The sequence below is a fragment of the Sphaerodactylus townsendi genome, linkage group LG02 (genome assembly GCF_021028975.2).
Source record: "Sphaerodactylus townsendi isolate TG3544 linkage group LG02, MPM_Stown_v2.3, whole genome shotgun sequence".
NCBI lineage: Eukaryota > Metazoa > Chordata > Lepidosauria > Squamata > Sphaerodactylidae > Sphaerodactylus > Sphaerodactylus townsendi.
Window position 1 is genome coordinate 160,648,914 of NC_059426.1, and position 25,121 is coordinate 160,674,034.

At 48.7% G+C, this 25,121-nt stretch overlaps 1 protein-coding gene across 3 annotated transcripts in view; it reads right to left on the reverse strand.

Annotated features, from left to right (window-relative positions):
• The window catches only part of BEGAIN (brain enriched guanylate kinase associated), a 282,357-nt gene that overhangs the window by 226,413 nt on the left and 30,823 nt on the right, over positions 1-25,121 (reverse strand). The window contains exon 1 of one of the 3 annotated variants that reach the window (XM_048486199.1): positions 35-52. The exons of the other annotated variants lie outside the window; for them this stretch is intronic. The gene's annotated coding sequence lies outside the window, so the exon portion shown is untranslated. Of the gene's footprint in view, positions 1-34; positions 53-25,121 lie in introns of those variants that run through there. 3 annotated transcript variants of the gene reach the window in all.

The window sequence follows — 25,121 nt, forward strand, 5'->3', positions numbered from 1 at the left end:
GGGGGGGGGCGACGGCTTTCAGAATCGTGCTAACCTTTCAAAAGGCTTTTATATTTCATTCGGTGTTTGCTTTGCAAAGACGTCCGCATCAATTTTTCATTGTGTTCAAACGCATCGTTCCATGAGTAAGCTCAGTGTGGTAGTGCGGAAGGTTAGGAGCAAAGTTGTTTGGGAACAAAAACGACAAGGTGGTCGTCACTGTGTGTTAGCGGTAACAGAAAATACTTTTCCTCTCTGGATTGTTTGACCAGTGGTGTCATAAATGGCGCAGACCATGACTTTTATTGAACCGTCTGCTCTGATAGAACAGGACAGGGGGCACTCTATAGGAGGGTTGCTTAAACATACCGTGTTTCCCCAAAAATAAGACAGTGTCTTATATTAATTTTTGCTCCCAAAGACGCGCTATGTCTTATTTTCAGGGGATGTGTTATTTTTCTGTGTTCTGTTCGTCGGGCATGCTTCCAAACCAAAACTTTGCTATGTCTTACTTTCGGGGATGCCTTATATTTCGCACTTCAGCAAAACCTCTACTGCGTCTTATTTTCAGGGGATGTCTTATATTCAGGGAAACAGGGTATGCTGCTTTGGCTTGTGTTGTATTCCTCAATTGCAAATACAGACCTGATTTTTCAATGACTGGTGTGATGGTCTATCTGCTTGTGGGTGTTCCGCAGGTGGTTGTACTGTACAGCTTGCTAACCACGCAGGGCCACGCCACTGCCTTTTCCCACAGGCACGTTTTCACACAGCCCACTCGATTTCTACTACCCCTCCCTACACTGAGTAACCGCTCCCGCTCAGCAGGCAATAATTGGAATGGAAAATTAGATCAACTCACAAATCCTATGAAGATGCACTGGTCTGCAGGAGAACAGCTAGAGTGGAGTCCAGCAGCTTCTTAAAGATCAGCAAGGTTTGGGGGGGTGTGAGCTTTTCAGAGTTAAATCTTGTATCCGATGAAGAAAGCTGTGACTGTTGAGCCAGCGTGGTGTAGTGGTTAAGAACAGGTGGATTCTAATCTGGAGAACTGGGTTTGACTCCCCACTCCTCCACCTGAGTGGCAGAGGCTTAGCTGGTGAACCAGATGTGTTTCCGTACTCCTACATTCCTGCTGGGTGACCTTGGGCTAGTCACAGTTCTCTCAGAACTATCTCAGCCTCACCTACCTCACAAGGTGTCTGTTGTGGGGAGAGGACAGGACCTTGAGTCTCCTTACAGGAGAGAAAGGTGAGATATAAATTCAAACTCTTCTTCTTAAAAGCTCAGACCCCGCCCCCCCCAATCTAGTTGGCCTCTAAGGTGCTATTGGATTCAAATATGGCTGTCACAAATCCTATAAATGAGTCATAAAAATGCTGTCAGTCCTACCCTCTAGTGTTTGTCTGAACCACCCTTAGTGACACTAATGGCCACCATTCAGTCTTTGCACATGATGAGTTTTGGGGAAAAACCTATACAAATTGTTTCCAGCATGGTGTAGTGGTTAAGAATGGTGGACTGTAATCTGGAGAACCAGGTTCGATTCCCCACATCTCCACATGAAGCCTGCTGTGTGATCTTGGGCTAGTCACAGCTCTCTTATGGGACCCCCCCCCCCCAAGTTTGGTGCAGTTTGGTTTAGGGGGTCCAAAGTTATGGACCCTCAAAGGGGGTGCTCCACCCCGCATTCTTTGCTAAGGAGATGGGGGCTACCCCTTTGAGGGTCCAATAACATGGGGGGTGCCATAATGGCAGTCTCCAGATGATACCCTGAAATTTTGGTGCTGATATGTCAAAAAAATGCACCCCCTGCAGGAACATCCCAGAAATTTGCCCAAGAATCTTTGTTCTGCATTGAGTTTTCTGATTTGCTGTCAATGGGGGTTGCAGGCTGGGGGGGCACATTTCTGAAGACACAGTCTCAAAACTTTCATGGTCTCATCAGGAGACTTCCCTAATGATACCCCCCAAGTTTGGTGCAGTTTGGTTCAGGGGGGCCAAAGTTATGGACCCTCAAAACTGTAGCCCCCATCTCCTATTAGCTCCCATTGGAAACAATGGGGGATGGGGCATCCCCTTTGGGAGTCCATAACTTTGGACTCCCTGAACCAAACCTCACCAAACTTGGTGGGTAGCATAAGGACAGTCTCCTGATGATACACTGAAAATTTGGTGCCGCTAGCCTAAAACTGCGCCCCCTGCAGGCCAAAAATGGAAAACCACTAAAAATACCCAAAAATGAACCCTGCATTTTGATGCCCCCCACAAGGTGGTGCCCTGGGCAGCTGCTCACCTTGCCCAATGGGCATTACGCTCCTGGAATACACATCCCACAGTGTGTAGCTGGCTGGCACGTAAACAGTGGTACATGACTCAAATATCCTCATTTAAAACACATTCTTTGCACAATGTAGTTGCAGTTCAACAGTACTTAATATGACTAAAACCCACATATGAGCTATTCCATACAGCAGTGGGGCGTGACTGGTGACCCGCTGTGTCGAACTCACAGTCCTCCAGATGTTATGGACTACAGTTCCCATCATCTCCTACCAGCATGATGCTGGCAGGGGATGGTGGGAACTGTAGTCCATAACATCTGGAGGGACGCGAGTTTGACACCTGTGCGCTAAGCCAACCCCAGCCTAACTACTGTTGCTCCTTGGCCTCAAACCGCAAACCTGAAGGTTGTCAATCACTCGGCAGGTCACATTTCAAAACGGGCAGGTGGCGTTTGGCTTATACTTGGAAAAGATTGCCTTTCCCAGGTTCAGTTTGGAAAGAATTACTCAGTGGTCGCGTTGCCAGGTCTCCCTTGGCCACCAAAGGGGGATGGAGAGGGAGGGTTACCAGATCCAGGTTAGAGATTTAGGGATGGAACTTGGAGAGGACAAGGAACTCAGTGAGAAGATCCTGTGAAAACCTGTTCAGGTGTCAGTTTTTCCTCTTGCCCTGGATCTTGGGGGTGGGTCGGGGGTGGGAAATCTCTGTCCTGTTTTCCTTTTTGCTTTGGGCATACAAATGCCTTCTCACCTTCTAGCTGAGCAATACCTGTCTTATCGAAGGGACAACCTTGAAGATCCAGCTTTTCTTAGTATATTGCTTGTTACTTCATCCCACTGGGATTCCAAGGGAGGTGGTTGGAAGGGAATAGTTATTAACCCAGAATTGCTCTGTCGACATTAGTTCCAGCAAAGAATTGCTGTACGCTGTCAATCCTGTTCAGTAAACCAATTTCTGCAACCAAGAGTCTGGTTATTGCAGGGAGAGCCACAGTACCTGAAACTCAGTAAAGTACAATGTCAGCGTCCACCCTCTGATTGAGCAGCAGAGGCGTAGTGGTTAAGAGCAGGTTTGATTCCCCGCTCTGCTGCTTGAGCTGTGGAGACTTATCTGGAGAATTCAGATTAGCTTGTGCACTCCAATACATTCCAGCTGGGTGACCTTGGGCTACTCACAGTTCTTCTGAGCTCTCTCAGCCCCACGCACCTCACAGGGTGTTTGTTGAAAGGGGGGAAGGGAAAGGAGTTTGTAAGCCCCTTTGAGTCTCCTTACAGGAGAGAAAGGGGGGGAAATATAAATCCAAACTCTTATTCTTCTCTTCTTCCACAGCCTCCATTTTCTCCAGGGGAACTTATTTCTGTAGTCTGTAGATAGCTGTAATTCCAGGGAGCTCCAGGTCCTTGAAGACTGGCATTCCGACTCTGTGTCCTTTGATTTGTTTATACTCTGGGCACTTTCACACATGCAGAATAATGCACTTTCAATCCGCTTTCACAATTGTTTGCAAGTGGATTCTGCTATTTCGCACAGTAAAATCCAGCTGCAAAGTGCATTGGAAGTGGATTGAAAGTGCATTATTCTGCAAGTGTGAAAGTGCCCACTACAAAGGAGCTTCCACTTTGCCCGGACATGGATAGCCCAAGCTAGTCCGGTCTTGTCAGGTCTCAGAAGCTAAGCAGGGTCAGCCCTGTTTAGAACTTGGAAGGGAGACCACCAAGGAAGCCCAGGGTCGCAATGCCGAGGCAGGCATGATGGAGTCCCTAGAAATTGCCTGCGACTTGACAGCACTTCACACACACTCACGCACACACACACAAACAGCTCTGACTTTGCACTGAATATACAGAAGGTTAAATACAGGAGGGAATGGTATTGGGTCCCTACACTCTTCATCTTGTTTGCAGTTCACTCACAGCCAGCTCAACAAACTCAATTTAGCGTGCCCTCGCAAGGTACACTGTGTCTGAAGAGAATGTTGCTGGAAGAAGCGTTGGGAAGCCAAGGCGGTATGAAACCAAACAGACCGAGGATAAGAGTGCGCTTGTAGTGAATTGGCGCACATCTCTGTTTATCGTACTTTGCTAAATAACTTGTGTGGGCGTGCAACAGGGGCGTACCTAGGCAAACTGTAGCCCGGGGACAAAATTTGAGTTTGGTGCCCCCCCCCCATATGGGCAGCCACCCTCCCCCACCACGACCAAACAATGATTTTTTGCACCAGGTCATTTCTAAATCACCATCACATTATAACTAACATCACATGTAACCCATTAAGCCTCTATTAAAGGGACAGGATTTTTTTCTCCAAGAAGTTGGTCAACCTAGCCAAGTGCCCCTCCACTAGTTTTCCTATCATGTCAGAGTTTTCTTCTTCTTCCCACAATACAGGTGGCACACTAGATGCTTATGAAAAACCCATAAAGCATCACCTTTACATCTGCAAAAAAAGATTCCTTTATCTTCCAACCTTTCCAGTATTTTCTGATTGGCCCAAAATCCATGCCTGTCATTTTGTATTAGTGCCCACTCCCCTTTCTCATATCTCCAAATCTGCCAGGGTGGGGGGGGAGCAATGGGCCATCAGGTGTACTCCCAATGCGATCGATCGCGGTCGCTGGCCCATCTCTTCCCCCTCCCCAGCCAACAACAACAAACCTTCCTATGCAGTGGCACTTAGTAGTTAAAGAGCAAGATGCATTTTCGAATCTGGAGGAACCAGGTTCGATTCCCCGCTCTGCTGTGGAGAGCTTATCTGGGGAATTCAAATTAGCCTGTGCACTCCCTACACACACCAGCTGGGTGACCTTGGGCTAGATCACAGTTCTTCTTAAAGCTCTCTCAGTCCCACCCACCTCACAGAATTGTGTTTGTTGTGACGGGGAAAGGGCAAGGATATTGTAAAGCCCCTTTGAGTCTCCTACAGGAGAGAAAGGGGGGGGTATAAATCCAAACTCTTCTTCTTCTTTCACTGGGTAACCTTGGGCGAGAGAAAATGCAGATGAGGGAGAACCACAGTCCAGCTCTTTAGAGGAAAGGGACTGGATTACAATGTGATAGGTAGAAAATATTCCTATGGGATTCATTGCCACAAGATGTTTTAGATGGCTTTTGCTATCTAGTCCAGGTGCTCAGGGGCAGCAGGAGCAGAGAGACCATTGCTTTCATATCCTGCATGTGAGACTCCCAAAGGCACCTGGTGGGCCACTGCGAGTAGCAGAGTGCTGGACTAAGATGGACTCTGGTCTGATCTAGCAGGTTCGTTCTTATGTTTTATGCTTATAAAGAGTAAACATGAATGTGCAGCAACTGCTATTAAGGCAGAATAATGGAGGAAACAAACCCTCCTATGTTTCCAGAAGAATTATTCTTCTGATTAAACACACACTTGGGTATAAACAGAATGAGGTCATTTGCCTATAGCGTTCTGTGTCTAGAGCTATCCAACAGTATCCCACTGGCCACTGGAGGCAGAGGACTGGAGAGCTCATCTGATCCAGCAAAAAAATTCTCACAGTCCCTAACCAACAGAGGGACTCCCACAAATTAACTGTACAGAATTAGTGTTTAAAAGCCCAGGATGTGACAACTCAGTATTATTGTCTTTATGTGTAAAAGAGCACAGATAATAGCAGGAAGGGATGAGGCACAGGGTTGGGAAGAGGAGTCATTTTTATTCCCAAAATCAGATGAGTACAGGAGGTGGCACTTTTTTGTTGGAAGTGTGGGAGGAGGAAAAATCTGTCTTTGGGAAAACAGAGCACCTGCTCATGTGTCTCTGTTTAACCCCCCCTCCCAAGACAAAAATGGGGTTTCTTCTCTTCAGGGCCAGATGACAGAGGGATGTGCCCCGCTGGCCCATCACTCCCCCCACAGCCAGCAACAACAAACCTTCCTCCTTCAGCTGGAGCCACTGGCCCTTGGAAGCAGGGAGAGGCTTTGGGGGGGGGAGGGAGAAGTGATGGGCTGTGCAGGTGCACTCTTCTTTCATTAACAGACATCACATCCCACTACCTTTGCACCAGGCAGACTCTGTTAACCGGGTGGTTTCCAGTGCCTTCACTGATGCAGGTAAGAAAGTGAACTATATAAGGTGATAGCCTGAAAGAATGCACCTTAGATATTTATAACCACCAAGACCTGTGTCTGTCTACTTATATAGCTTCACTAACACCAGTCCCAACTTGGAAGTGGATCCCACTGGACTGGTTGCCGGGATCTGAATGACTGTTGTCTGGGAGTAAGGAGGCTTAGCCCATTGCACCATTTAAGCCTCTTGCACACATGGAGAATGATGCACTTTCAATCCCTTTCCAGGTGCACTTTGCAGCTGGATTTTACTGTGCAGAACATCACTGAATTCACTTGCAAACAATTGTGAAAGGGACTGAAGAGATTGCATTATTCTGCATGTGCAGAAGGGATCTTGGGATTTACTTCAGAGGAGTCTTGATTAGAAGCTCTCCCCATAAGGTGCCCCTAGATGCCTGCTTTCTTTTACTATTTGACTTTGATGCAACAGACTAACAGGGTCCCTCCCCCCCCCCAAAAAAACTGATTGTGAAAAAGTTGGGAGCTGAGCCAGCGGGGCCGCGTCTCTGGCTTTCAGATCCAAAGGAAGGGGGCATTTTGTCCCCCTGATGCGTCGGGCAAGCAATGCCAGGAAACATAACTTGGAAATTAGAAAAGTAAATCCATCAAAGCCAGAGAGGTCCTTTTGGGGAGGCACACAATTAGGCCGAGTTGGGGTTCCCACAACAACAAGCCACCCGGATTTGAAATCAGCACCGTTGCTGAGTGACAATCTGCAGATGTGCTGCGGGGGGTGGGGGGAGAGAGAGAGAGAGAGAGAGAAGGGAGGCTGGGGAGGGATTCACTCATTTGGGCTTGGGAGGGGATTCACTTCCTCCCGACCTCCAACTCATGAGAAACCTGAGCCCACCTCTCCAAGGACTTTGCGCCCACCCCACCCCCTGGAGCTTGTCCTTTGTCTTTCTCCTCTCCTTCCAGAGCCACCCATACCAACGGAGAAGCCCGCTCTATACCAGCAGCACTCTGACTGGTCATATTCTACACATGCCCAGAGGCTCGTTCTTCTTTTATTAGAGGAGCCATTTCCAGGGCAGAGTCCTGGCACTGAAAAGGAGGTTTGGGGCTTCTGCCTGCCTCTGCCTTTGCAACGCATACAAGAGCCTTGTGCTCGGGATCCCCAGCGCTGGGAAGGAGGGCACCCCCCCCCCCCAGCCAGGTGCTTCCCATCGATGCTTGAAGCCAGTTGCCTGGAGCAGAGAGTAACGCACACTTTGGAATGAGCGTTTTCTCCTTGCTTGGAATGTATTGTCGGATTTCTCTAATCCTAAAACACCAGGCTGTATTTTGCACGCTTCCAGAGTCAGAATCAACAGGCTGTTGTGGGTTTCCCCGGGCATTGGGGCATCTTCAGTCCACGGGCGTAAATGCGGGCGAAAGGCTAGCAGCAAAAACTGGCAGACCAGGCAGGGCCAAACTGCCTGGAAAACCCACAACAGCCAAAAATAGTTGGCCTTTAATGCCCTGCCCTCCACCCCACAATACAATAATATTTCCTTTAAGCTCATCGGACCCAATCCAGCCAAAGTGGTTTCAATAAGAGGTCCCAAAATCCAACTTTTCTCAGCCTGTTGGGGCGGGCGGGGAGGGAGGGAGGGGGGAACAATGGAGGGACAAAAACAAACCTTTCTCAGGCTGTGACGAGGCAGCTGCTGCGAGGGCTTCCTCCTGGGCCTGCTCACCTTTCTTTCCCTTCTGTGCTGGTGGCCACTGGCCAGTCAGCAGCAGGGGAGGAGGTTTGTCTGTGCAACCACATCCTGACCCTGGCAGAAGGCAACGCACACTGGGTCAAAGGGAGGTGGAGCTTGCTAATGAACTGAGAGCTGGAACTGACCCAGTGAGCCACCGTACAGAGTGGGCGGGGCTAAGACAGCCCGAGCCGACTTCTGTGTACAGCAGCTTGCCAGCTCCATGATGATGGTGCAGTCTGTGTGTGTGGGGGCGTTTTGGCTCGGCGCCCCCACGTGACCCCCCCACGTGACCAAAATTGCCGCGCCCGGGGACAAGGGGTACTCCTTGTCCCCTAGGTAGGTCCGCCAGTGGCGTGCAACATAATACAGAGAAATAGTTAACTGGGATGCCTATAACTGCTTCAAGCCATTTAGGCTTGGAGTCTGCTATTCAGTGTTCATCCACGGTGATGTTTGACAGGCAGTCAAAATTCCGGGGCATGGTGGATTTGTCCTCTGGAAGACTCTTCTGATCTTCCTTCTTGGACCTTTTGCAGTGCAAGCTGTCCTCCTGATTGGGCAGGATTGCTCTGCAATGAGCAGCCAGGTCTTCTCATTGTGGGAGGAAGCTGGTGGCTTTCCAAAAGGGTCACATGATAGGGTAGCCTGTTGCAATACAGGATACTTCAATGGAATGATCTGGAAGAAGAGGAGGAGGAGGAGGAGAAGGGGGGGAAGGAGGCGTAGGAGTTTGGATTTATACCCCACTTTTCGCACCTGTAAGGAGACTCAAGGCGGCCTACAAGCTCCTCTCCCTTCCTCTCCCCACAACAGTCACCTTGTGAGATAGGTAGGGTTGAGAGAGTTCTGAGAGAACTGTGACTAGCCCAAGGCTATCCAGCAGAAATGTAGCAGCACAGAAACATATATGGTTCACCAGATAAGCCTCTGCCACTCATAAGAACATAAGAACTAGCCTGCTGGATCAGACCAGAGTCCATCTAGTCCAGCACTCTGCTACTCGCAGTGGCCCACCAGGTGCCTTTGGGAGCTCACGTGCAGGATGGAGGAGTCAGGTGGAGGAGTGGGGAATCAAACCCAGTTTTCCAGATTAGAATCCACCTGCTCTTAACCACTATATCACACTGGCCAGTGTGGCTGAATAACAATTGTACCTGGGGTTACTAAAGCCACATGGGAAATTTTGGGTGATTTGGCAGAAGGGGGAGGAGCCTGGGGAGGGGAGAGTTTGGGTGGAATCAGCAGGGATATGAATCCGTAGAACGTACATTTTAGGAATTGCTGAAGCTGGTCTTGGCAGCCCTAAAATTGTGGTTCTGATCGTAGAAGGCTGCTTTCTGTGACTACATATGCAGAGCCATATGAATCTGACATTCCACAAGAGTGAGTACTTGATGCAAGGGGGACCCTCCATATAACTGGCGGTCCTAGAAACAGAAGAAAGGTCTCAGCTGGGTCTTGTAAAGCACTTCTTTATGGCCATAGCACTCAAGGGTTTATGTCGCATCCAGCATACTGGATGAAATGAATTGACATCCATATTTTTGAATTAACGTGTTTATTGTGATCTCTCCCCTAATCCCCACCCCATAAAACACAGAAAAACCCATCGTCCTTTAACTTTTCGGATCTCTCCTGTAAAGGACCTGGGAAAAATCGAAGAAGAGAAGAGTCTGGATTTATAGCTTACTTTTCTCAACTGTAGGAGTCTCAAAGTGGCTTATAAACTCCTTTCTGTCCTCTCGCCACAACAGATACCTTGTGAGGTGGGTGAGGCTGAAGGTGTTCGGAGAGAACTGTGACCAGTCCGAGTTTTTTTTATTTTTTATTTTTTATTTTTTTTTATTTTTATTTTTTTTTATTTATTTATTTATTTATTTATTTATTTATTTATTTAGATTTGTAGACCGCCCCATCCCCAAGGGGCTCTGGGCGATGCACAACAGTGTCAATAAATATACAAGGTATAACAAGGATCACAATAGTGACCACATTGACTAAAATCCATTAAAATCCATTAAAACAGCGGTCAAAACAATAATAACAGGCGTCCCATAACCCAGTTCATTAAAAACCTCCCCCAAAAGAGGGAACGCCTGGACTCCTCCCTCAAAGTTGTAAAGATAAGGGAGCAAAGGGGGGGCGCCCTACTCAGTGACTGGACACTCCAAAGGCCTGGCGGAACAGCTCAGTCTTGTAGGCCCTGCGGAATTCACCAAGGTCCCGCAGGGCCCGGACGGTTGGAGGGAGAGTGTTCCACCAGGCCGGGGCCTGGGCCATAAAGGCCCTGGCCCGTGTGGAGCCAGTTGCATCACTGAGGGGCCAGGAACCATTAGCAAATTGGCCTCTGCCGAACGCAGAGGCCGAGTAGGGGCATATGGGGTAATGCGGTCTCTAAGGTACGAGGGTCCTAGGCCGCGTAAGGCCTTAAAGGTCAAAACCCACACCTTGAAGATGATTCAGAATTCCACTGGGAGCCAAAGTTCACCCAGCAGCCTTCACGTGGAGGAGGGGGGAAGCAAATTCAGTTCTCCAGATAAGAGTCTGCCGCTCGTGTGGAGGAGTGGGGAATCAAACCCCGTTCTCCAGAAAAGAGACCACTGCCCTTAACCACTACACCGCACTAGCTCCAGTGGAACCGAATAGCGTAACTGAAATACTGCCAGTTGACCAAAGAGGCTGCTATGAAAGTGGCAGTAGGCTTGGATGATATTTTAATAGCTGTAAGGTCATAAGAAGTCAACCCTCTCCCCCCCTTTCGCTGCGAGTGCATTAGCATTCCTGTCGGCAAGTCTCTTCTGCCAGTTAAGGAAAAGTCAGTTCTTCAACTCCCACACAAAATGGGGAGTCGTTAGGATTTTTCAGGTTCTGTAGGTTCCTTTGACACAAGGAAGCCATATTTACTGAACTCGCCGCGGACTCCTCGCGGGCGCCCTGGTTCCCACCCCTCCCCGATCCCCTTTTCTTCCTCCCGCACCCAGCTGAAGAAACGTTGCACGAATATTGTCTAGTGGCTCCCTGCTTCTCATTCTTTTCCTGTGCGAGGCTATTTTTAGACAGGGGTTTCATCCAATTGCCGTTCAGGAGACTAGTTGTCAAGGCAAGCACGAGAGAGTGGTTTAGGCTGAATTTGTCAATGATTCAGCGGCGCTGGCTGTTGCTAACTCTGTCTGCATCCTTGGGAAGAATGCAAGCCCCGGGATTCTTTGGTCTGCACCAGATTTCACAGGGCGGGGGGGAGCTCGGGGGTAGTATTCAGCCAGCCATTGCTCCAAGGGGCTCAGAGTGATGGACACGATTGCCCTTTCCCTATTTTATTGTTACAACAACCCTGCAAAGTAGGTTAGGTGAAAGTGATTGGCCCGAGGCCCAACGAGGTTCCCGTGAGTTTAGGGATTTGTACCTCCTAAACCAGGGGTCTGCAACCTGCGGCTCTCCAGAAGACGGCAAAGCATATCACAGTTACGTTAGCAGTGCTAGATTCTTGTACATGCAGAACTGCCTTATGCTAGCCCAGGGTCTGCAACCGGCAGCTTTCCAGATGTTCATGGACTACAAATCCCATCAGCCCCTGCCAGCATGGCCAATTGGCAGACCCCTGTCCTAACACACTAATTGCTTTACCACACCAAATCTTGGATAATGTCTCTGCCGTTAAGAGAGGAACCCTGGACAAAACACCACTCTCAGTGCAACTTGTTTTACGGGGTGTTTTGAGGATGAAATTAGATCCTTGGAAGAGGGGCGGGACTGAAATGTAACAAATTCACTTACTATGTACTAGGGCAGTGATGGCGAACCTTTTCGAGACCAAGTGCCCAAATTGCAACCCAAAACCCACTTATGTATTGCAAAGTGCCAACATGGCAATTTAACCTGAATACTGAGGTTTCAGTTTAGAAAAACGGTTGGCGCCGAGGCATGCGTTACTCGGGAGTAAGCTTGGTGGTAGTCGGTGGTTTTGCTTTGAAGCAACTATGCTTCAGGTGAATCACGACCCTAGGAAGGTTTACTCAGAAGCAAGCCCCATTGCCAGCAACCAAGCTTACTCCCAGGTAAATGATCGCGCTTAAGTTCTTTGCATGAAAATCAGTGGGGTTTAACAGCACTTAACAGGGTTACCTACACTGCCTCCTAAAACTAGGTCTTAGGTTTAATGCTAATAATCGAGCCCAGTGGCCCAGGCCAGCCTAGATGAGTGGGGGGGGGGGGCGACTCTGTTTGCGCGTGCCCACAGAGAGGGTTCTAAGTACCACCTCTGGCACCCGTGCCATAGGTTTGCCACCACTGTACTAGTGTTACCAGAGTCCCCCTCTCCCTGACCATCGGTGGGGAAAGGGGTTGTAGGGTTGCCAGTTGCAAGCTGGGAAACTCCTGGAGAGTGGGGTATGGAGTCTAGGGGGAATGGGACATCAGTGGGGGTACGCATGCCATAGAATCTACCCTCCAAAGCATCTATTTTTCCCCCAGGGAAACTGATCTCTGAAGCCTAGAAATGACTTGTAATTCCAGGGAGTCCCCAGGTCCCACCTGGAGGTTGGCATCCCTAGTTCACCCGGCCAGGATCTTCTCATGTTGTTGCATTTGATAGTCTGACCGGGAAAATTTCACGTGTGTAAATCGGCCACATACTGAAGTCATCTGAAAAAAGCCCTATTAAATGTAAGTTTTGAACAAGATTTATGTTCTTCTGAATTCATCTCTCCCCCCCCCCCATTAATTAATTAAAAAATCACTGAGAGGAATGGGAATGTCTCGAATTTAGGAATTGAAATTTAGGGAATTTAATGTAGGCAAATCAGCCTGCTGCCTGTGATTCAAAAGGGGTTTAATTATCAGAATAATTCATTATGAGGATCAATGGAAACATCACAGAACAGCAAGCGAGTGTTCAAGTTCCCCAGAATCTTCTTCAGGCTACATGTTCAGTTAAAAAAGAAGAAGGAAAAGCTATCACAGTTATGTTAGCAGTGCTAGATTCTTGTACACATAGAACTGTCTTATGCTAGCCCTGTTCCCAGTGGTGGGATCCAAAAATTTTAGTAACCGGTTCCCATGGTGGTGGGATTCAAACAGTGGCGTAGCGCCAATGGGGCTGGGCGGGGCACGATGGGGGCGTGGCTGGGCATTCCGGGGGCGGGGCATTAATAATTTCTCTGTTACTGTAAAAAACTCTTACTGTAAAAAAAGTTCCTAATTTCCAGCTGGTATCTTTCTGTCCATAATTTAAACTCAGTATAGCAAGTCCTATCGTCTACTGCCAACAGAAACAACTACTTCTCCTCTAATTGACTGCCTTTCAAATACTTAATACTTTCAAATACTTAATTTTGTTTCTAGAAATGAAAAGAAGGATACTTTCCTTAAACAAGGAACTTTACCATATTTCTAAAACATGTTTTTAAAACAGCCCAACAGGGAGAATTATCCCATTTTCTACCCTCGCTAACCAGCCACATAGGAAACAACAGGACTTTTATGATTTTTGGACCTAATGGAATTTCTAACGGAAAAGCAGACCCAATTAGTAACCCCCTCTCAGCACACACAAATAATTAGTAACCCACTCTCGGGAACTGGTGAGAACCTGCTGGATCCCACCTCTGCCTGTTCCCAAGTTACAGTGAATGCATGTATAGCTCGTGCCCTCTGGATTGTACTTTGTGCACATACAGGGCCTTTCCCCACTCCCTTCCATCCCCCCTATGCCATGCGCTGCTCTCAGCGCACGGCATCCCAGGCACGCGCCCAGGCGTCCCCACGACCCCGCGCTCTGTGCGGGGTCGTCAAAAGGCGCCGTTCGGAAGAGCGCCTGGGATGCCGCGCGCTAAGGGGGCGCGACAGCGGCAGCGTCGGGGCAGCTGCGCTGTGGCTGCCCCTGCCGTGGGGAGGGAGGAGGAACCCCGCGCTACTCTCCTCAAGTAGCGCGGGGCTTACGGTAAGTGGGGAAAGGCTCACAGAGTAATTCTCATGCTACAATCAATGCCTGTACAGCTGAGCTTGTGATTCCCCCGACTGCCATGTATCCAGGTACTGGTCCACAATTCATTGTGAAGTCAAGGCATATTTGGGGAACATGCCCAGATGTGGGCTTAGAGGGCTTGCCCCCCCCACCCCGGCAGCAAAGAGTCTTCAGAAAGTGGCTACTGCCCAGCTGGAATCTCACAGCTGCTCCAGCGTGGGATAATTTTTCCTCGGCAGACGGGCTGAAGAAAAAATTAGGTGTCTGGGGGACAGCTCTTCAGCTGCCCAGCACACAGATTGGATCAGACCCCCATGCTGCGCCTTACGCTTCATTTACCTTGAACCAATATGTTACTAAAATGGTTATGGCCAATCTTTTTTCCATACACAAAATCTTAAAGTTGTTGCGTGATTATTACGGGGTTATGGCTGGGAGGGTCATTAGTTACTTCCAGAGGTGGGATCCAACCAGTTCTCACCACTTCTCTAGAAGTGGTTACTAATTTTTTTCTGAGTGCCGAGAAGGGGTTACTAAAGCAACCTCCCTGCCCAATAGGGACTGGAGGGGCGTGTGTGCGGTGGCGCCACTGTTTGAATCCCACCCCCATCGGAACCTGTTATTAAAAGTTTTGGATCCCACCACTGGTTACTTCCCTCAAACAGCAAATCTGAACACACAAAACTTCTTTATACCAAGTTAGTCTGGTGAGGCTAGTTTCACCCACATCTATGTCTGACACTGACTGGTAGCTTTCCAAGGCCTCCAGTATTTCACACCATCAGCTACCTAATCCTTTTAACTGGAGATGCCAGGAATTGAACCTGGGACCTTCTGCATGAAAAGCAGATGCTCTGCCACTGAATCATAGCCATTTCTCACTGTGCTTATATTATTGACAGTAATGTAGGTGACCCACAATCAGAACATCACTGGTAGGAATGTCAGCGATAGGAAGCAGCATCAGGGAAGGGCTTCGGACTCCATGCCCTGATAGTCAGGAGGCACACGGGTCCCCTTTAAGGACAGCCTTTGACACAAGTATACTGCAAAGACTGCAAAGGTCTGAGCTATGCAAGGGTACTAACTCGAGAATTAGTCCTCTGCATGTGTAGGTGCGTGTTATGTGCTGTCAAGTTGCTTCTGACTTACAAATGAATGATTCCAAAAGATCCTACCATTGACAAGCTTTGCTCATAGGGTTTCGGTGTCCTCCTTGGCTGTCAGTAGGGGATTGGGGAGTAGGACTGCCAGATCCAGGTTGGCAAACTCCTGGAGAGATGGGGGTGGAGTTTGGGCAGCACCCTAAATGTCTAGGAATTTCCCATGCTGGAGCTACATGCAGCCCTACCCAGTGGTGGGATCCAAAAATTTTAGTAACAGGTTCCCATGGTGGTGGGATTCAAACTGTGGCGTAGCGCCAATGGGACTGGGCGGGGCACGATGGGGGCGTGGCCGGGCATTCCGGAGGTGGGGCATTCCTGGGCGGGGCTGTGGCAAGGACGCAGCCGCTGCGCTGGTCCTTGGGCGGGAACCGAATGCACGCAGGCACAGGCTGCCACGCACATCGGTGCACCTCCTGCTAGACTGCTTCAAGTTCTGCGCACTACTGCTGAGAGTGTAAGGATCTCAGTCGTTCTTGTTTCCCTTACAGCCTAACCTGACCTTGACGGAGATTCTTTTGGCCGGGCGTCCGGCCAGGACCTGCACCAACCTTGTGAGAATGCTTATCTCGCTTTTGCATAGTAGAATTCCGTTCTCATGAGAACGGGGCAGGGGGGATGGGTTAGTAAGCATTATAACCTGTTGTTTGAGCGGGGATGCTCATTCCTGCCATGTCGTGTGTGTGTGCTTTCCAGGATGTCTGAATAAACGGACTTATAATCAAAAGCCTTTTTATTTCTGCTCTTTGGAATTCCTTACATTATGGCAGGAATCTAACTCATTTTTTCTCTTGACTGTGTTTGGATCTCTGGTGTTCTAACATGCAGAGATTGAGTACTCTTGACCATGTGGAAGGCACGATAGCCCCCATAGAGGGTTTCGAGCCTTCCCTTCCAGACTCCGAGGATCTGGGAGATGATCCGGTTTCTCTGGTGCCTCTCTCCCGACCTCGGTCCAGTTCGAGTCTGCCTCTCTTCCCTTGGGACGATCGACATGGTTCAGATCGTGTGGAGATGCATGAGACTTTTGGGGCGCTATCTATGGATCGAGCGCCTGTTGACCGGTTCATTTCCACCCGGCAACGTGTGGATTACAAACCCCAGATGCAGCCAGTCCCTGAGGAGTTTGGATTATCTACCATTCATGCTGACACCCAAGAATCCATTGAAAGGTTCCTGGACAAATACTTCGAGGACATTCCCAGAGATCAGCAGTGGCATAGCACCGGAGCTCGTCCCAAAGTTACAGCGGAAGCAGGGACGATGACGAGGGTTGGATCGATGATCGGAAGAGGGTTCCACACCACCTCGGCCGTACCAAACCCGGGAGCGAACGAGCGAATGGGTGAAATCCTTGGAGCAGTTGGAGGCGTGGAGGAAAAACCATCAGAGGAGGAACTGGATCCCGATCCCGAATCGTTACCCATGCCCTCGAAAGAAAATTGGGACAATGCGGTGGCCATGCTGCGGGACGCCAAACTTGCCTGGGAGCGCGAGCGCGAACTGTGGGAGGAGGAGCGCGAAAATCTGCAACGGGACCGTGAAAGTCTGCAACGGGACCGTGAAAAGCAACGCAAGGAAATCCAAATGGAGTTGGACCGTGAAAGAGAAGCGTTGCGTCAACAGTATCAACAGAATCTAACGATTCATGACAAAGTGCTGGATCAGTCCAAACTGGATTTACAGCGCCAGCGCGACAACATCAAAGCCATCCAAACCCAGAATGAACTGACTTTAGCCGTTCAACGAGATGAAAGAGCTAAATTGGATCGAGAGAGGGCAGCTTTGCACGCGCACCAAGATGCCTTAACACGCAAGGAAAGGGAATTGGCTGAACAGGAGCAAACTCTACGACGGCAACGTGAGACGTTGGTTAGAGCCCCAGTTGGTGCCTACACCTTCACCCCCGCACCGGCGGCCCTCCCTCCTGCCGGAGGCGCGGCGCCTCGCGGCCCGGTTCCAGCTTTTCAACCTGGGGCACCTCCTCAACCCCCTGCTCCTCCAGCGCCCCTACCCTATCCAGTACAACAACCAGGTTACATGCAGCAGCAACCCCAACACGCACCTAGAGCGATTGAAAGAGGGTTCTACAGACCCCCCATCCCAGCTCGTTTTGATGGTACCGCGTCCAAACTTCCTTACTTTATTCTGCAACTCGATGCTCATATGCAAGAATTTCATGATCTATATCGTTCTGAACGCGAAAAAATACGAGACATTGGGTCGGTGTTGGACGGGGTAGCCGCTGAGTGGTTTGTTTCTCTTTATGAATTGCAGGGGGACGATACCCGCACGGTAGCGGGCTTCCTCCAAGCGATACCCGCACGGTAGTGGGCTTCCTCCAAGCGATACCCGCACGGTAGCGGGCTTCCTCCTTAGCCAACCTACGCTTGGAGGATGGTGTCTGGAAAAGGGGGGGGGGTGTTGGTACGTTCCTACTCCCCTCCGAAAACAGGTTCTTCAAGCATGCCATGATGCTCGTCAGGCTGGGCACTTCGGGTTTGTGAAAACCCTTCATCTAGCCCGCCGCCAGTTTTAGTGGCGCTCTATGCGCAAGGACGTTGAGTCTTACATTAAAGGGTGTTCCATATGTGCGGAGGCCAAGTCAATACCGGGAAAGCCTCATGGGTTACTGAAACCTATCCCCGTTGCCTCCCGACCCTGGCAGGTTATTTCAATGGATTTTATCACTGACTTGCCGAACAGTCACGGGAACACTGTTTTGTGGGTGGTGGTGGATCTCTTCTCCAAACAGGCGCATTTCATTCCTTGCACCACCATACCTTCAGCTCCCAAACTAGCCCGGTTGTTCATTCAACACATCTACCGCCTACATTCCTCTCCTGAGAAGGTGGTGTCGGATCGTGGCCCTCAATTCATTTCTCGATTTTGGAAGGCTTTCCTGGAATTGTTGGGAACCACACCAGCAGTCGCCGCCCCCTACCACGTTCAAAGTGACGGGCAAAGTGAACGGACGAACAGAACACTAGAGCAATATTTACGTTGTTATACAAACTACCATCAGGACAACTGGTGTGAATTGCTTCCCTTCGCAGAGTATGCTTACAATAATGCAATTCATAGCAGTACGCAGAAAACCCCATTCGAAGTAGTCTCTGGCCGATCCTTCCCGCCGTTGCCCCAGCTGCCGGCGGAGGTATTGCAGCCACCAGAATTCAATCAATGGATTTTGTCACTAGCTGAAGGCTGGAAGTCAGTTCAGTCTACCTTAAAACAGGCTCAAGAAGCCCAAAAGTTTCAGGCAGATAAACACCGCTCAGAATTCCCCTTACGTGTGGGAGCTTGGGTTTATTTGTCCACAAAAAACCTTCCAGACGTGCATAAATACTCAAAACTTGGCAAGAAATTTGTGGGTCCCTTTCAGATTACAAAAGTGATCAATGATCTTACTGCTCGCTTAGATCTGCCTAATTCACTAAGTAACATTCATCCCGTCTTCCATTCCAGCTTGCTCAAGGAGGCTCCCGCTTCAGATGCCTGGCACGACCCTCCGGAGACACCCCCGCCAGTTATAATTGATGGACATAAGCATTATGAAATAGACGCTATCCTGGACTCTCGCTTCTTTCGCAAACGTCTACAATATCTGGTGTCATGGGTTGGCTATTCTTCTGGCCATAATCAATGGGTGTATAAAGAGAATATCGATGCCCCCTCTTTAATTGCTGCATTTCACCAAGCTTTTCCGGACAAACCGGGGGAGGGGGAAAAAGAGGAGATTTCTTTTAGGGGAGGCAGAGTGTAAGGATCTCAGTCGTTCTTGTTTCCCTTACAGCCTAACCTGACCTTGACGGAGATTCTTTTGGCCGGGCGTCCGGCCAGGACCTGCACCAACCTTGTGAGAATGCTTATCTCGCTTTTGCATAGTAGAATTCCGTTCTCATGAGAACGGGGCAGGGGGGATGGGTTAGTAAGCATTACAACCTGTTGTTTGAGCGGGGATGCTCATTCCTGCCATGTCGTGTGTGTGTGCTTTCCAGGATGTCTGAATAAACGGACTTATAATCAAAAGCCTTTTTATTTCTGCTCTTTGGAATTCCTTACAGAGAGGAGGGCGTAACTAAGGCAAAAAGCATGTGGCAAAATCACCAATTAGTAACCCCCTCTCGGCACACACAAATAATTAGTAACCTACTCTCGGGAACCTGTGAGAACCTGCTGGATCCCACCTCTGGCCCTACCTGTTGGACACCTACTGGATATCCGTGCAATGAACAGAGACCACTGGAATTCATCTCGAAAGCCACTGAAAGTGTGAACACTTTAAGTATGGCTTTTTAATGAAGGAAGGGCAGAGAATTGCAAAAATCAGTTCACTGGCCAGAGCACCAGGTTCTTTCAGGCAGCAATCCTGAGCAAGTCTCCTTAGAAGCGAGTCCCGTTTTATTCAGTGAGGCTTACTCCTAGGAAAGTGTTACTAAGACGGCAGCAGCTTTTTTTCTTTCTTGTTTATGCGGTGGAGCAGCAGCTCCCGTAGCCCGAAAATAAAAGCTTCTCTGTATGTATAGAAGAGAGTTTTTTATATTAAAAAAAATCACAGAAGCGTATACCAAATGAAAGGTGTGAAAATTACAACTCGAAAATGAACATGCAGTTAACAATCTCTCGCAAAGTGCCCTGCAGCTAGCTGATGATGAACGAGACGTTTCCCTTAACAGCCCCTAATGGCAGATCAGGCTAGACTGGATCCAAAACAGTCCCAGGAAGCAGGCCTCTAAAACTACACTGAGCCCTGCAGTGGGTGGGGGGAGGCGCAGCTTGCAAGAAACAGGGAAGGCGGAAAACTTGCGCAAATTTGATTGGGGTCAGAGAACGAGACCGGCTGTTTTTCTGATGGATCCCATTTGCTTTCTTCTAGGCAGCAGTGGAAGGGAAGGGGGAGGGGGGGGGAAAGCAGCCATGTTCCTTAAATTTAACCCCTTTATTCCAAGCTCTGTTGCTGCTGTTACACAAATGTGAATCCTGGGCCCCTTCCGCACATGCAGAAAAATGCACTTTCAATCCACTTTCAATGCACTTTGAAGCTGTGCGGAATAGCAAAATCCACTTGCAAAACAAAAGTGGATTGAAAGTTCATTATTCTGCATGTGCGGAAGGGGCCCAAGTTGGATTTTAGGACCTCCAGGACCACTACCGTTCCACCTTCCTGCTGTTAATGCTAACAGGGTTCTTTGGTTCTGGGACCCGCCAGAACCACTACCACCCACCTTCTACTGCAAATGGGGTTCTTTGGATCCACGATCAACACTACCTCTTTGTTTCTTGTCTTCCTAGCACACAGGTGTCAAACTCGCGGCCCTCCAGATGTTATGGACCACAGTTACCTTCATCCCCTGCCAGCATGATGCTGGCAGGGGATGATGGGAACTGTGGTCCATAACATCTGGAGGGCCGCGAGTTTGACACCTATGTCCTAGCAACTTCCTAGCAGGGTTTTGTAAAACCCCGTTTTAAGCCCGGCAACGGACTCCATTTCTTTGCTCAGAGATTATCGAGGGTTCCGGAAAAGGAAGGTCAACCAGCAACACTGAAGACGTTAATGCAGGGAAAACAAACTTTCAAGATGCTCATTTTGAATAATGCCAAGGTGTTGTTTTAAAGATTAATTAAACTACAACATATCGAGCTGGCCTAGTGGACTCATGAATAATTCTCCATGAGATACAGGGGAAGTCTGGGTTTCATATGCTCCCAAGGTTAGTTGGCCGGGCAGAAAGAGCAGGCTTCCGCTGATTACACTTCGCCTCTTACGTTCTGAAGCAATTGCAGCATCCCAGCGGACGCCGACTCAATAGCCTTAATTACAAAAGTTGAAAAATTGAGTTACGTGCGTAGATCCAATTGGAATGGACTTAATATCCATCCAAATGGGAATTTGGCCCCTCGTTTATCTGCAGGACACGGAACTCCTGCGAAAATGGGAGCACAAACTAGATCAATAAATGCTCTTCAGTGTAGCACGAAAAATCAGTTCAAGCAAGAATCGCCACGCGATCCAATTGTGCCACTGGGTGGCTGATATAGAATAGAATAGACAGTGGTGGCGAACCTTTGGCACTCCAGATGTAATGGACTACAATTCCCATCAGCCACTGCCAGCATGGCCAATTGGCCATCCTGGCAGTGGCTGATGGGAATTGTAGTCCATTACATCTGGAGTGCCAAAGGTTCGCCACCACGGGAATAGTAGAATCATAGAGTTGGAAGAGAGACCCCAAAGGCCATCAAGTCCAACCCCCTGCAATGCATATATGAAAAGATCCCAGAAATAGATGCAACCTCTTCCAACCCTCCAGGACTCAAGTGTGGGAAGCATGTCAGTCATATGGGATATGTAGAAGCTTCAAGCGGTGTACTCCACCCCTAAACCAGAGCTCTCTTACTTCCGCCTCTGCTGTGCTCAGGACTTATCAATGTACAGCTCTGAAAAATCTGTACCAATTTGTGGAACAACATTGATTCAGGATTACAAGGCAACAAAGCAAATCTCAACGCTGAGGACATTCAGGCTGTTCTCCTTTAAGTGAGCAGGGGCATTAAACTGATCAAAACTCTTTTTTATTTTTAAAAAAGGTGGGAAATGTGTGTCATCTCCCCCCCCCCCCCCCCCCTGCCACCAATCTATGCTTTGTAAGGCTTCCAGATGACAAAATCTGATACAGGATACTGTACGCAGCATGCAAGATTCACACAACTGAGGCAACAGTCTCCTAGCAACCATAGATCCTCGAAGAAGGCTGCCCCCGATAGCCATTAAAATGTATGTTAATAGTATTAGGCCTTAAACAAAGTTTAGACGTTGAATATTGGTGAGGTTCATGCCTCACAAGAAGACTTGAGCCAGATACTTCAGTGATGTGTTAGGATATAGGAAGCTGTACTGCTGGACTCATGCATAATTCAGTTAGTGGAAAGGCGCATAAAAGTGGATGAATCTGTGTGCCAGGTAAATGGTTACTGAAGAGGGCTCAGTTCCCTGGAGCACTAAACCAAAATGTAAGGGATGTTGTGGAAACATTTTTGCCTTTCGCTTTCCTGCATAAAAGCCCTTCCCCACTTTGGAAGGGGGGGTTTGTTGGAGGGGGATACCGCCTGGGTGAAATGGTGCCAATAGGGAAGCCAGCTTCCAGGTGGGGGCTGGGAATCCCCTGGAATTGTAGTTCATCTAAAGACTACAGAGAAGAACGGATGTTTTGGAGAGTGGACTCTGTGGCATTGTGCCCCCATCGTACCCCTGTTATCCCCAAGGCCCCTTCCGCACATGCAGAATAATGCACTTTCAATCCACTTTCAATGCACTTTGCAGCTGGGTTTTACTGTGCGGAAGAACAAAATCCACTTGCAAACAATTGTGAAAGGGGACCGAAAGGGCATTATTCTGCAGGTGCGGAAGGGGCCCAAGCTCCATCCCCAAATCTGTAGGGGTTTCCCCAGCCAGGATCTGGCAATCCTACTCTCACCCACCCACCCCCAATTCCCTCTCAGTGATCAGGGGAAACCTGGCAACCTGCAATGCAAAACTGTTTGCAAGAGGGTGGGTGTCCAGGGGAGGAGCATCTGTTGCCATGGCAGCCGATATTCCCTTGTCTTCATCTGGTCAGATCCAGCTGTCTGGCTGGGAACAACTTGAATGGGAACATGCTTTCTGAAAACAGACATTCCGTTTGGAGTATATGCTAATCATATGAAGGAATCCTAACCTGCCTGCTTTCACATCCTGCGTGTGAGCTCCCAAAGGCACCTGGTGGGCCACTGCGAGTAGCAGAGTGCTGGACTAGATGGACTCTGGTCTGATCCAGAAGGCTCGTTCTTATGTTCTTCTTTCTTTTTTGCTTTCCTAGGTCATTGTGAGCCTATTAATTCTTCAAATTTGATTCAGGGAGTGTCTGGGGTTCAGTGCTAGAGGATCTAGTTGACACCCAGAAGGTCCACGTTTAATTGCCAGCATCTCTAGCTAAAAGGTCAAGTAATCACGGATGTGAAAACTGTCTGTCTGAGAACTGCTAGATGAAGTAGGCAATGCTGACCAGTGTAAGCCAGTGTAAGGCAACTTCATGTGTTTGATTTATTCATTTTCAATGGCGTTTAATGGAATTTTTATGACATTTCAATACATTTTTACATGATACGCCATTTTTATCATTAATTGTATAGAATTTTATGACATCAATGCAAAAAAAAGGTATGATTTTTGTTAAGTCACCGCTGACATAGCAACTCTGTAGGATTTTCAAGGTGAGAGATGTTCAAAAGTGGCTTGCTATTGCCTTTTGTGAGCCAGCATGGTATAGTGGTTAAGAGCAGGTCACAGTTCTCTAGAACTCTCTCAGCCCCACCTGCCTCACAAGGTGTCTGTTGCAGGGAGAGGATCAGAAGGCCACTTTGAGACTTCTTACAGTAGAGAAAAGCAGAAGCGGAGCTACCAGGAGACGGGGGGGGGGGCATTGCACCAGGTGCATGCCTGGCAAGTGGAAAATTTTCACTGCCACACACACACCCATGTGGTGGCCCCTCCTGCCCCCCTTGGTTCCCCCTCACACTTACCTTAGTGAAACAGTGCAGGTTGGAGAAGCGGCCTGTTCCCTTCAGGCTGAAAACAGCCTAGTGGGAACTACACTTCCCAGGAGACCTTGATATTCCCCAATGTCTCATGGGAAGTGTAGTTCCCACCAGACTTTTTTCAGCCTGAAATGAACAGGCCACTTTTCCAGGCTGAACTAAGGTAAGTGTTGGGGGGGGGGCGTGGGGGGGGGGGGGCGGCGGAAAACACAGAGTGTGCACCGGGCGCAGCATGGCCCAGCTACGCCTCTGGAGAAAAGCAGGATATAAAAAACAATTCTTCCTCTTCTTCTTCTACCCCAAACTTCCTTGGTGACCTCCCAATTATTTTATATCGTTTGCAGAATTAAAGAAGTGTGGGTGCCTGTCTTCCAGGTATTGACACCCGAAACTGCAAATACAACCTTCTTTCCTTCATAAATTGTCTGCACAGGAAACAGAAAGGTCTTTCACTCAAAACAGAGTTTTCAAACCAAGAGCTATGGTGGCTTGTGGGCAAGCCTCATTCAAAGCTCACCTTGGCCCCCAGGTGGCCTGAAGTCAACTATTACTTTCTTAGCCCCAGACCTCCATCTGGGAATGTTAAAAGGGCATTATGATCAAGAGAGGTGCTATGCAAAGGAAAGGAAGGCAATAGCAAACGACTTCTGCTCATCTCTCGTCCCGAAAACCATTGAGGGGTTGCCATGAGTCAGTTGCAACTTGAAGGGGGTGTCAAACTAGCGGCCCTCCAGATGTTCATGAACTACAATTCCCATCAGTCCCTCCCAACATGAGCATTGGCAAGGGCTGATGGGAATTGTAGTTCATGAACATCTGGAAGGCTGCGAGTTTGACACCTGTGTTATATGTGAATTCTCAAAAAGGCACAATAATCAGTGCTGGTGTGTGTTTCCTCAGGCTGGAGGAAGTGGTTTTAGGGAAAGGTGGTTTTAAGGAGGAACTAGTGTGATACACGACCCCGGTAATAGAACTGTGCCATTTCCCTATTTGGAGGAATCCATAATCACCATCAGTGTATTTAAAAGGTGTTCATAGATGGTAGTTATGGCAACTACGCATTGGAGATGCCACTGTTTTTAAGAGAGGCCCATGCTTCCAGAAAGCCAAATTCATTTTAATTTATTCTTGCCATGATTTAAACAGCTACACAAAAGCGTCAAAGAAAACGGGGATTCATATATTCCGAGTACATCTTTTGCTCAAGACCTTCAGCCATCCACTTCAAGGAGGAGAGACCCGTTTCCCCCCTCTTCGCTCTCGAAATGTAACCCAAAGGCCGTGGATCAGGTCGAGAGTCTCAGGTTTCTGGCATAACATGTGAAAATCGCTATTACTTGGTTGGGTGGACTCAGGTTCTGTTTCTCGCTTGCT